Source organism: Mauremys reevesii, linkage group 8 (assembly GCF_016161935.1).
Source record: "Mauremys reevesii isolate NIE-2019 linkage group 8, ASM1616193v1, whole genome shotgun sequence".
NCBI lineage: Eukaryota > Metazoa > Chordata > Testudines > Geoemydidae > Mauremys > Mauremys reevesii.
Window position 1 is genome coordinate 49,100,948 of NC_052630.1, and position 12,169 is coordinate 49,113,116.

General features: G+C 44.7%; 1 protein-coding gene and 1 non-coding gene across 3 annotated transcripts in view; both read left to right on the forward strand.

Moving 5' to 3' along the window:
• RABGAP1L (RAB GTPase activating protein 1 like) overlaps positions 1-12,169 on the forward strand; it is a 542,116-nt gene that overhangs the window by 336,297 nt on the left and 193,650 nt on the right. The gene's annotated exons all lie outside the window — the stretch shown is intronic.
• Positions 10,472-10,545, forward strand: TRNAI-GAU. Its single transcript has one exon. It is a non-coding gene; the product is annotated as a tRNA-Ile (tRNA).

The window sequence follows — 12,169 nt, forward strand, 5'->3', positions numbered from 1 at the left end:
ACAAACTTTGATGTCCACAATTCTGAGCTTTTTAACTGAATGAGTTGCATTTTGAAATCTTCAACACCCATCCACTGAAGTACAGACAAATCCAAGTCGCTTTTCTTGAACTTTTCAGGTTTAATTAGAAAAGAAAGCATTGGGCCAAATCTCTGGAAATCTTGAAATCTGTCAGAAAATTCTGATTCCAGTTCTTGCATGTACTTTCCAATCTCATCGACATTGACAGTGCAATGTGTTGATAGCTCTTTTATGAGTCGGAAGTAGCAGAAAGTAGAAGTTTGAATATCCCTGGAAAAAACTGCTAGTTTCACAACAAATGCTTTCCAGGCTTCATAATGATCCAGAACTGTTTGCCCTGCACCCTGGAGACAGAGGTTGGGTTTGTTTAGGTGAGCAGTGATATCAGTTAGAAACATAAGCTTACACAGCCATTTGTCATCATCCAGTTCGAGGTAGTTTTGTTCTTTTTTTGACAAAAAGGCCTTGATTGCATCAAAACAGTTTACAAAGTGCACCAAAACCTTGCCACAACTTAGCCACCGAACGTTGCTGTGAAGTGGGATGTCGTTATAAGCACTGTCCATCTTTTCTAGCAGTGCTTGAAATTGTCTGTGAGTCAAAGCAGATCAAGCAACAAGGAAATGCACAATTTGCACCACTGTATTCATCACATTATTAAGCTCTGAATTAGAAATTTTAGCACACAGGTTTTCTTGATGGATGATACAGTGAAATTTGACTGTTGGATGGCCAATTTGATCTTCAAGTAACTTTACAAATATTTTTCTGATGTCAACGCCTTGTTTTTCAAAATGGTTTGCAAAACTTTCCAATATATCTTCCCCCTTTGTTGTGCCATGCAGGGGTTTTAGGCAACAAAGTTAGAATCATAGAATCACAGACTTTAAGGTCAGAAGGGACCATTATGATCATCTAGTCTGACCTCCTGCACAATGCAGGCCACAGAATCTCACCCACCCACTCCTTTATCAAACCTGTGTCTGAGCCATTGAAGTCCTCAAATCATGGTTTAAAGACTTCAAGATGCAGAGAACCTTCCTGCAAGTGGCCCGTGCCCCACGCTGCAGAGGAAGGTGAAACCCCCCCAGGGCTTCTGCCAATCTGCCCTGGAGGAAAATTCCTTCCCGACCCCAAATATGGCGATCAGTTAAACCCTTGAGCATGTGGGCAAGACTCACCAGCCAGACACCCAGGAAAGAATTCTCTGTAGTAACTCAGATCCCAACCCATCTAACATCCGCTAGTAGTCAAAGATGAATTAATTGCCAAAATTAGGCTATCCCATTATACCATCCCCTCCATAAACTTATCTGGCTTCAAGACTAAGCTTGATATGTCTTTTGCCCCCACTAGTCCCCTTGGAAGGCTGTTCCAGAACTTCACTCCTCTGATGGTTAGAAACCTTTGTCTAATGTCAAGTCTAAACTTCCTGATGGCCAGTTTATGTCCATTTGTTCTTGTGTCCACATTGGTACTGAGCTTAAATAATTCCTCTCCTTCCCTGGTATTTATTCCTCTGATATATTTATAGAGAGCAATCATATCTCCCTTCAGCCTTCTTTCCTCTTGGATTTCATCGGAAGCACAATATCTTGCAATAACTGCCAAATGTGGAACGTCATTTTTATCCACGCTCTCATCAACTGCAACACTAAACACTGCTGTGTCTTTCAATGCAGTCGTCTGCTTTTCCTTAATGTTTTCTGCCATTTCACTTGCGCGTCTCTCAACTATTCTGGCAGAGATGGGCAGTTCTTTTATTCTAGGTATGATTGTATCTTTATTTGGCAAATCATTGAACAAAATCTCTGAACTGCTGAGAAAAACTTCTTTTATATATTCCCCATCTGTAAACGGCTTTTTGTTTTTTGCAATGCACTGTGCAATCTTGTAACTTCCTTCTGTAGCTTGATTTATACTTACACTTAAGCTTTTAAAAACACTGCTTTGCTTCTCATAGGCTGCTACTGCCTTTTTGATTGATTCAGTCTTGTCTGCTTCGTCAAGAAAGGTTTTCTCGTGCTTCGTTTCAAAATGTCATCAAACGCCTGATGTGCGACAAACAACACTTTCATAACAGAAAGCACAAATAGCACGGTCCTTCAATAAATCCAAATGCGTCTGTCCAAGCAGGCTGAAATAGTCGGACATCTAGCTTCACTTTCTTAGGAGCTGCCATTTTGTCAAATGTTCCCTTCAACTCTCAGTGGGAAAAAAAATGGCGATAGAGGGCAGGCACAAGGTCAAACGCAGTGTGGTCTGATATAAGCAATTTTAAGATGGGGGTGCTGTGCTGCACCCCCTCTTGCCTCATGTGCAACCCTCACTGTCCCAGGCTGGGGACAGTGGGCCACAGCGGGGAGGCTGCACAGCACTGATCCAAGGCCAGGAGCAGAGCCCAGGGTGCCCTGCTGGGACTCCAGGCCGGAAAGCAGGCTGAGCAAGGCTGGAGATCCGGACCACGGCTGGCAGGAGATCAGCAGCTGAAACCCCAGATCCAGGGGCAGCTCCAGGCCCCAGCACGCCAAGCGTGTGCTTGGGGTGGCAAGCTGTGGGGGGCACTCTGCCGGCGCTGCGAGGGTGGCAGGCAGGCTGCCCTCGGCGGCTTGCCTGCGGAGGGTCCACTGGTCTCGTGGCTTTCATGGACCTCCCGCAGGCGTGCCTGTGGAGGGTCCGCTGGTCCCGCGGCTTTGGAGGACTGCCGAAGCCGCAGGACCAGCGGACCCTCCTCAGGCAAACCGCTGAAGGCAGCCTGCCTGCCGTGCTTGGGGCAGCAAAAACCCTAGAGCCGCCCCTGCCCAGATCAGAAGCTGAGGTGAGTGGAGCTGGTGGCTGGTAGGGCTGAGCAGGGCCGGAGGCCTGGACCCTGTCTGGCAGGGGACCTGCGCAAGGTGAGTGGGGCTGCGGCAGGGGGGGACCCCAGCTCAGCCTGCCCCCGCTCTGGGGTATTAGCAGCTGGCTCCTGCCAGCCAGGGTCTCAGCCCGCTGCCAGACTGGGGTTCCTTCACCCAGGCCAGCAGTGGTGCTGAGTGAGACTGGCAGTGGGACCCCGGCTGGCAGAAGCCGGCGGCGGAAACCCCAGAGAGGCAGCGGGCTGAGCAGCTCAGCCCGCGCCGCTTGCCATCAATAATCAGCTCATGTGCCACCTTTGGCATGTGTGCCGTAGGTTGACGACCCCTGTCCTAGCCGTTGATAAAGCAGTGTTGCTTTTTCTGTGCAATATGCTTTCTCCTGAAACCCAGTTATGAGAGCAATATACAGATTTTTGCTGTGGGCAGAGCAGAAGGAAGAAAAGAGGTGAATTATATGAGGGTAAGAAAAGGCAGTTCAGAGCAAAGACAGGTGAAAACTCTACTGCTCCCACTTTGACACTGCTTTAGGTGGGAGCATGCCTGTGTATAAGGAAATGGCAAAGAGCTCAGATTCTTATATAAGACCCACTGTTGCACAGAAAAAAGAAACTTAATTCAAAATCAGCCCCTGGAAGTACGGTGTCATTGAAGTGCAGTGTAATTCTGTTACTACAAGTATAATCTAAAGCCAGTTCTATTAGAGTAAAACTTTGGTAATATAAAGGTTTAATTCCTTCATCACAAATTGTTGGTATATCCCTCAGACCATCTTTAGAAACAGGGCTGGTTCTACTGTTTTGGCCGCCCCAAGCAGCGTGCCAAATTGCCGCTGCTGACGGCAGGGGCAGTCCATGTGCCGTTAGGGTGGCACGCGTGTTTCTGCAGCGGCGGCAATTCGGCGGCAGCTTCTGTCTTCAGCCGGAAGACAGAAGCTGCGCCGCCGCAGACATCTGAACATAGAAGCTGCTGCCGAATTGCCGCCGCCGTGGGAATGTGCAAGCCACCCTAATGGCACAGGGACTGCCCCCGCCGTCCGCGGTGGCAATTCAGCATGCTGCTTGGGGGCAAAAACACACGGACTGCTGCCCCTTGCAAATTGCCGCCCCAAGCACCTGCTTGGAATTTTGGTGCCTGGAGCCGACCCTGCTTAGAAATATGGTACTGACACAAAATAGATAATAAAAAGCAAGCTGGGATCGCAGTAGTCCTGAAAACCTGCCCTTGACTCCCAGTCTCTTGGTGTCCTCTGCATCCAGTATGCTTGATACTTACTCATGGGAGAGAGAGCTTGCTGTGTTGTTCACCAGTGACCCTTGCAGATGAGAGAAAGATGCTAGTACCCAATTCTAAGGAAGCTCCATCCATGCCTTTTGCCAGAAAGAGGGTAGTTCTGTTGTGTGCCTACACTGGTGTGAAGATGGGGGGTAAATGCGAGCTCTGGAAAAAATGCAGATCTTCCCGGAGCAGAAGGTATAGAAGGATATTTGAATGTCATCTATTGTAGTTTAGTGTGACTGGCTCACTGTGTTAAAGGCGCATTGGCAATATGATTGTAATTTCACATTTCCTAGTTAGTATGTTGAAGTTTTATGGGTTCTGAGTACGATGGAACCTTGGGAGAGCTGAGCTATCATGTCTCAATTAATTTTCTTGATTGGGAAGGCAAAGTGATCAAAGTCCATCTCACTTTGGAGCTTTGATGTGCATTCCTTAGCCTGCTTTCATGTTAGTGACATCATCCACAGTAGCAGCAGAATCACAGAAATCTGAGGGTTTAAGTTCAGGCCAGAAGCCTTTCTGTTCACCTTTGAAATGGATATATTTCGAATTTTTAAATCTACTTAATTCTATTAAGGGTTCGGATCTCAATCAATTTTCTATAACAGTTTTTTTAAAGAGCATTTCTGTTGACCGTAGACTTCTGCATTCTTCTATTTGGATCAGCAGACTACTCCATATCAGTAGTGCTATTTTCGGAGGCTGTGTTGATCCCAAAAGGTGCTATAGATGTTGTGATAACTTGAAAATCCCTTACAAGTTCTAGAAGACTGATAGCTGTTATAAAGAAGCTATTGATCGTGTAGAGGTGGCTCGGTTTCTGTTTGTTATTAATGAGTTGAACAGGATTGCCCAGTAGAGACTTACAGCCTGTCTGTTCAGAAGTCTGTTCTTTTAATTTAAAAAAATCCTATATCATTGTGGGAGGAGGGGAAGGTGTAGGAATCTCACTCTTCTCTTACGACAGTAAACAACGATTTCTGAGTAGCAGTCAGAGAAGAATACCAGCATAAAGGTTTGCTAAATTGTTCCAGGTCATTAAAGGACAAATCCTGTCCTTATTCAAGTAAATGATAAAAGTCCCATTAACTTCACTGGGAGCATGATTTTGTCTCGAGGTCTGGAAAACAACCTAGGTGCTCCTGAAAGGATGTTACCTTGAAAAATTCCTGTGGATGATCTTATTAGTTGCATAATATTGTGATAGTCCCTGTAGGTAGCACCCTTATTGTTGAGGGTAAATTGATGAAGTAAAGCTTGTACTGATGCTCTGCAATGTAAAGTTTTACAAGTAACTGAACAAAAACCAACTGAAACAAAAGAACAAGAACTACAAAAAACAAAATAAAACCTTGTATTTTGAAATATCCTAAACATGAAGCTTGAAAAATCCACTCACATGGGATGAGTATGAAACTTTCCTGGGCAAATGCTATTAATTTCTTCAGAATCAAATGTTTCATTTAAAAAAAAAAAATCTCTAGCCCTCATGATTGTGTCTTTGGTTACCTGGCAGCACAAGTCTCTTTTACCCTGGCTAGAAGGCTTAGTGCTCAGACTAGCAGGTGCTAGGTAAATTACCCAAATCCTGCCTAAATATGACTGCCTGTCATTTCTTTAATTGATCACTAGCTGCTACTGAAGTTTTTCATCTTTTCCGTACTATTTACATGGGTCATTTACTTGTGGTTTTGATATCTTGTGGCAGTGAGTTCCAAGAGTGTATTAAGAATTTAAAAGGGGTTAGACAAAAATGTGAACAATAAGAACATATACACAGTTACATAAGAAAAGATTTAAAAAATTACAAGGGATGCTTCAGAGTATAAGCCAACCTCTGACTTCCTGAGGTTAGGCAGAAACTCCCCCGATGGGCATGTTACTCCATAATTATCCATTTTGTGGTTTTTTGCACCTTCCTCTGAAGCATCTGGTAGGATACTGAAATAGAGGAAACATTAGTCTGATCTGTTATCACAGTTTCTCTGTTTCTGTCTACAAGTTCTGTACCATGAAATGAAAATCTGATGATGAAAAAGGAACATTTACCTCACGAATACTTCCTGTTTTCTGTACCAGGATTTTTTAACAATAATTAATTGACTTAGAACATACTTGTTTTAGCAGCAAAGAGTCCAGTGTCACCTTATAGACTAACAGACGTATTGGAGCATGAGCATTCGTGGGTGAATACCCACTTCGTCGGATGCATGTATTCACCCATGAAAGCTCATGCTCCAATACGTCTGTTAGTCTATAAGGTACCACAGGACTCTTTGCTGCTTTTACAGATCCAGACTAACACGGCTACCCCTCTGATACTTGATACTTGTTTTAAAATCTCTTTGAATTAGTTAGCTGTTGCTATTTTTAAACCAAGTAACTATTATGTAATTATTGTCCACCACCAATAGAATCCTGTGTATGTCTATCCTTTGTTAGTAGTTTTGTGTTACAGTTTAGATAACTTAAAAAAAATAGTGAATGTTGTTATAATGCTGAAAATAAATGACTGGCTATTTCTTTGTGTATTTGCTACTGAACAGCACTGCCCTTTAAAAGGCAGATATGAAACAACTTTCGGAAGTACTAAATAAATAAGGGATTAAGTACCCACAGACTGGTAGACATGTGGGAATTCAGATGAAAAAAACATATTCCCTTATTGCTTTTTCTTAATTAACACTCTATTTTTTTAACAAATCCTGGCACTGGTTAGGACATGTCCAGAATCCATTCCATTTTAACTTTTAATTAAAAAACATTTTATATTGATCCAGTGCTTGGGTTAGTAGAGCAAGAGACCAATTTTAATTAAACACTTACCCAAACTAGCATCCATTTACAAGAATGACAGCTCCTGACAGTTATTAAGCACGATGGAGTTCTCCTACCTTGTAACCTCAGCAGCTAAATTTGTCGAAATTAGTAATCAGGTTTCAGTTTTAGTATTAAGCTGTTTATGTGAATCTGTTTCCTTATCTAACTGAGGATGTTAATCTCTTTGCATTTGAGCAGATGATAAAAAGAATGGATCTGGGCTGTTGTGGTCTCTGTTCTGGTTACTCTGTGTTTAATACAAACAAAAGATTAGTAAGCTATATAGATACAAAGATACTATCTGTGGGCCACAGCTAATTTCCAGCAAGGGTAGCTATAAATGCAGTATGAAATATGAGTGCATGAGACTCCCTGTACAGGACACTTGTGGGCTCCTTTTAAGAGAGACATTTAATGAACACTGTTCATAAAAACATTCTAAAATTGTTATTCTACAGAGGACTTCAGAGCTACTTCTTCCTTAGTTTCTGCCAATCAAGGGCAAATAGGAGGATAGTTTAGAGACACTGCATGCTTTGCAGCTCCCGTTTATATCAGTTTTAGACTTTCTTGGCAGAAATCCTTGATAATTGTGCTAGGGCTGTTGGCCAGGGAAGTTAACTGTCAGCTAGGACAAATTTCTCTCAGCTTTTGAGGAGAGAGGTAAGTAACCCACCCACTGAGATATTATGCGATAGACCCAGATGGTTTTGATTTCATATGCCACAATGTATAAATGAGACTGGAAACCCCTGATTTGGAAGATTTATGCATGATATTTAAAAGCAATTATTTCCTTTCTTTGTAGCTGGTTGCTTCAGATGAGTAAGAGCAAGCATAGTTGTTTTTCAGACCACATTGATATTTTAAGAACATCTCATCTTGCCTGGAGCTATGACAGTGAGAAACGTGCTAGTGAGTGACAGGACATTGTGGGCAATAGTGATGACATTTCTGAGATGAGAAATACTATATTAGCTGCCCCATTGTTACCAGCTCAGCCCCTTTATTTGCTGCTGTGTATGTCGTTAATACCCAGAGTCTGTCTCAGATTGTGCTACAGTTGTTGCCAGCCTCAGTGCAAAAATGGAAGCAGTTAATTCAACAAATACTTCGCAGGACAAATGCTTTGTTAGAACTCATGACAAATCTGTTACTCTCACTGAGGTATATGAGATGGTCACTATCAAATTTATTTAATTTTTAGCAGTAGCAAAGAACAGTTTCTGGATATTTTCTTTGAGGTGCAAGTTCAACTTTTGTTGAAATTCCCAAAATATTTCAGTGTTTTGTGGTTTTATTGGGCAAGCACTAGGGGCTGTGGGAGAGCCGTGCATTTCACAATTGAAATATGGACCAGCAGTAAAAGAATCTGATATGTATCTTAATGCTCTTTAGCTCCTCTGCCACCATCCACTGAAAGCACTGCAACAAGACCCCAATGAAGATGCACTACATGAAAGTTTTAGATGGGTCTTTTTGCAATAAAAATCTGCTAAAAGAACTTGAAACAAAAGTGGAAATGGCTTTCCTCCCCGGGACTGAGAAAAGGGTTCGTTGCTACTGACTGCGTTTGATGATGGCAACTTCACACGCAGAATCTTTTGTACTTTTTAGTTTAGAGGGGCTCCAGAAGAACAGAAAATACAGAATTTGGTTTCTGTGAAAACATTGTGGTCCTAATGCTGTGAATATCCTTTTCGATACAAAGCAAGGGAATGGTTGTCCAAAAAAATCTGGCCAAGATGTGACTACAATGTATAATTCTACCTTTCATGAGTTACCACGCCTTTCAAAAAGCTGCGTGTGAATATTGCCTACACTATCCTATTCCCACACTATCCAGTTTATCCCCAGCTAAGTAGAATTTGCAACCTTGTCTCATCTGAGACTTAGCGTATGTCTATAGTACGAAATTAGGTTGAATTTATAGAAGTCGATTTTTTAGAAATTGATTTTATACAGTCGATTGTGTGTGTCCCCACTCAAGACCATTAAGACCATTAACTTGGTGGAGTGCGTCCACAGTACCAAGGCTAGTGTCGACTTCCGGAGCGTTGCACTGTGGTAGCTATCCCACAGTTCCCGCAGTCTCTGCCACCCATTGGAATCCTGGGTTGAGCTCCCAATGCTTGATGGGGCAAAAACATTTTCACGGGTGGTTCTGGTAGACATGTGGTTCTGGTAGACATGTCATCAGCCCCATTCCCCCCCATGAAAGCAATGGCAGACAATCGTTTTGAGCCTTATTTCCAGGTTACCTGTGCAGACACTATACCACGGCAAGCATGGAGCCCGCTCAGCTCACCATCACTGTACATTTCCTGGGTGCTGCCAGACGTAGGACTGCATTGCTACACAGCAGCAACTCATTGCCTTTTGGCAGCAGATGGTGCATTACGACTGGTAGCCATCGTCGTCATCTCCTGGGTGTTCTTTTAGCCAACCTCAGTGAGGTTGGTCAGGGGCACTTGGGCAGACATGGGTGCTCCTAGCAGACCTCGGTGAGGTCTGTCAGGGGCACCTGGACATAAATGGGAGTGACTCCAGGTCATTCTCTTTTTAAGTTTAGTCTCATGGAGATTCAGTCCTGCCTGCATTCATACTGCACTGTCTTCTGGCGAGCAGCCAGGAGACGAGGATGGCTAGCAGTCGTACTGCACCATCTGCTACCAGTCTAAGATGTATAAGATTGATGGAGTGGATCTAAACAAGAAAGAGTCCAGATTTGTTTTGTATTCATTTGTATTCATTTGCTCCCCCCTCCTTCCTTCCCTCCCTGAATGTGAGAGGAGGGATAGCTTAGTGGTTTGAGCATTAACCTGCTAAACCCAGGGTTTTGAGTTCAATCCTTGAGGGGGCCATTCTATGTGACAGTTGTGTGTGTTTCTCCTTGATACAAACCCACCCTCTTTGTTGATTTTAATTCCCTGTAAGCCAAGTTGCCCCTCCCTGCATCAGAGCAATGGCAGACAATCGTTTCGCGCCTTTTTTCAGCGCAGACACCATAGCACGGCAAGCATGGAGCCCGCTCAGATCACCGTGGTAGTTATGAGCACTGTAAACACCACACACATTATTCTGCAGTATATGCAGAACCAGAACCTGCAAAAGCAAAACCAGGCGACGGAAGTGTGGTGATGAGAGTGATCAGGACATGGACATAGACTTCTCTCAAAGTATGGGCCCCGGCAATATGGACATCATGGCAGCCAGACACCAGGGTGGTTAGCAGAGTACAGGAGGGCATGGTGAGCATCAGAGAAGCTTTGAAAACCAGTTTCATGATTGGCCAGGCTACGGTGTGAAAGTTCTGTTTGTTTCTGCTTGATGACCCCCCCGAACCCTTCCTTGGTTCACTCTGCTTCCCTGTAAGCTAACCACCCTCCTCTCCCCACTTCAATCACTGCTTGCAGAGACAATAAAGTCATTGTTGCTTCACATTCATGCATTCTTTATTAATTCATCACACAAGTAGGGGGATAACTGCCAAGATAGCCCGGCTAGCTCAGCTGGTTAGAGCGTGGTGCTGATAACGCCAAGGTCATGGGTTCATGCCCCATGCTGGCCACTCCGTGTGCGGGATGGAGAGGGTGGCTTCTGCGGGGGGAGGGATAGCTTAGTGGTTTGAGCATTGGCCAGTTAAACCCAGGGTTGTAAGTTCAATCCTTGAGGGGCCCATTTGGGGATTGGTCCTGCTTTGAGCAGGGGGTTGGACTAGATGATCTCTTGAGGTCCCTTCCAACCCTAATAATCTATGATTCTATGAGGGGTGGGGAAGGACAAGGCCACACTGCACTTCAAAACTTATTGAATGCCAGCCTTCTGTTGCTTGGGCAGTCCTCTGGGGTGGAGTGGTTGAGTGCCCAGAGGGGACCCACGCCCCCACTGCATTCCTGGGCGTCTAGGTGAGGAGGCTATGGAAATTCGGGAGGAGGGTGGTTGGTTACACAGGGGCTGCAGCGGCGGTCTGTGCTCCTGCTGCCTTTTCTGCAGCTCAACCATACGCCGGAGCATATCAGTTCGATCCTCCAGTAGCCTCAGCATTGCATCCTGCCTCCTCTCATCACGCTGCCACCACCACTCCTCTTGCTCTAGCCATCTGTCCTTGCATTCATTTTGTGCTTTCCTGTACTCTGACATTGTCTGCCTCCACACATTCTGCTGGGCTCTCTCAGTGTGGGACAACTGCATGAACTCAGAGAACATTTCATCGCAAGTGCATTTTTTTCACCTTCTTATCTGCCCTAGCGTCTGGGACGGAGATGATAGGGGGAGCATTGAAACATTTGCTGCTGCGGAAGGAAAAAAAGGGAGAGTTGGGTTGACCATTTAAAATGGGTTGGCCATTTAAAAGGAGGGGCTGCGGTTTTTGGGTTAACGTGCAGCACAAACCCTAGTAACTCCCCCTCACACCCAATTCTCTGGGATGATGGCTTCACCCCTCCTCCCACCATGTGGCTAACAGCAGGGATGGTTTCTTTTTAGCCACAGGCACACAGCCCAGCAGGAACAGCCACCTCTCAATGTCCCCTTAATAAAATTCCCCTATTTCAACCAGGTGACCATGAATGATATCACTCTCCTGAGGATAACACAGAGATAAAGAACGGATGTTGCTTGACTGCATTCCAGTAGCTTTACTAGCCACGAATACATCCCAAGTCTTCAGGGCAAATTAATCATTAAACACGCTTGCTTTTAAACTATGTATTATATTTACAAAGGTAAACTCACCAGAGGTGCCTTCTCCGCCTTTAAGGTCCGGGAGCCCGGGTTGGGAGGGTAATATCTCCAGGGTGATAAACAGTTCCTGGCTGTTGGGGAGAATGGTTTCTCTACTTGCCTATCTTCAACCTCCTCCTCATCATCATCTTCCTTGTCCCCTTGCAGGAGTCCACATACAGGGGTGGGGTATTTGTAGGGGCACCTGCTAGAATGGCATGCAGCTCATGATAGAAGCGGCATGTCTGGGGGTCTGACCCGGAGCAGACGTTTGCCTCTTTGGTTTTTTGGTAGGCTTATCTGAGCGCCTTAAGTTTCATGCGGCACTGCCGCGGGTCCCTGTTATAGCCTTTGTCTTTCATGCCCTTGGAGATTTTTTCAAGTATTTTGGCATTTCGCCTTTTGGAACAGAGTTCTGATAGCACGGATTCATCTCTCCATACAGTGATCAGATCCAGTACCTCCCGTTC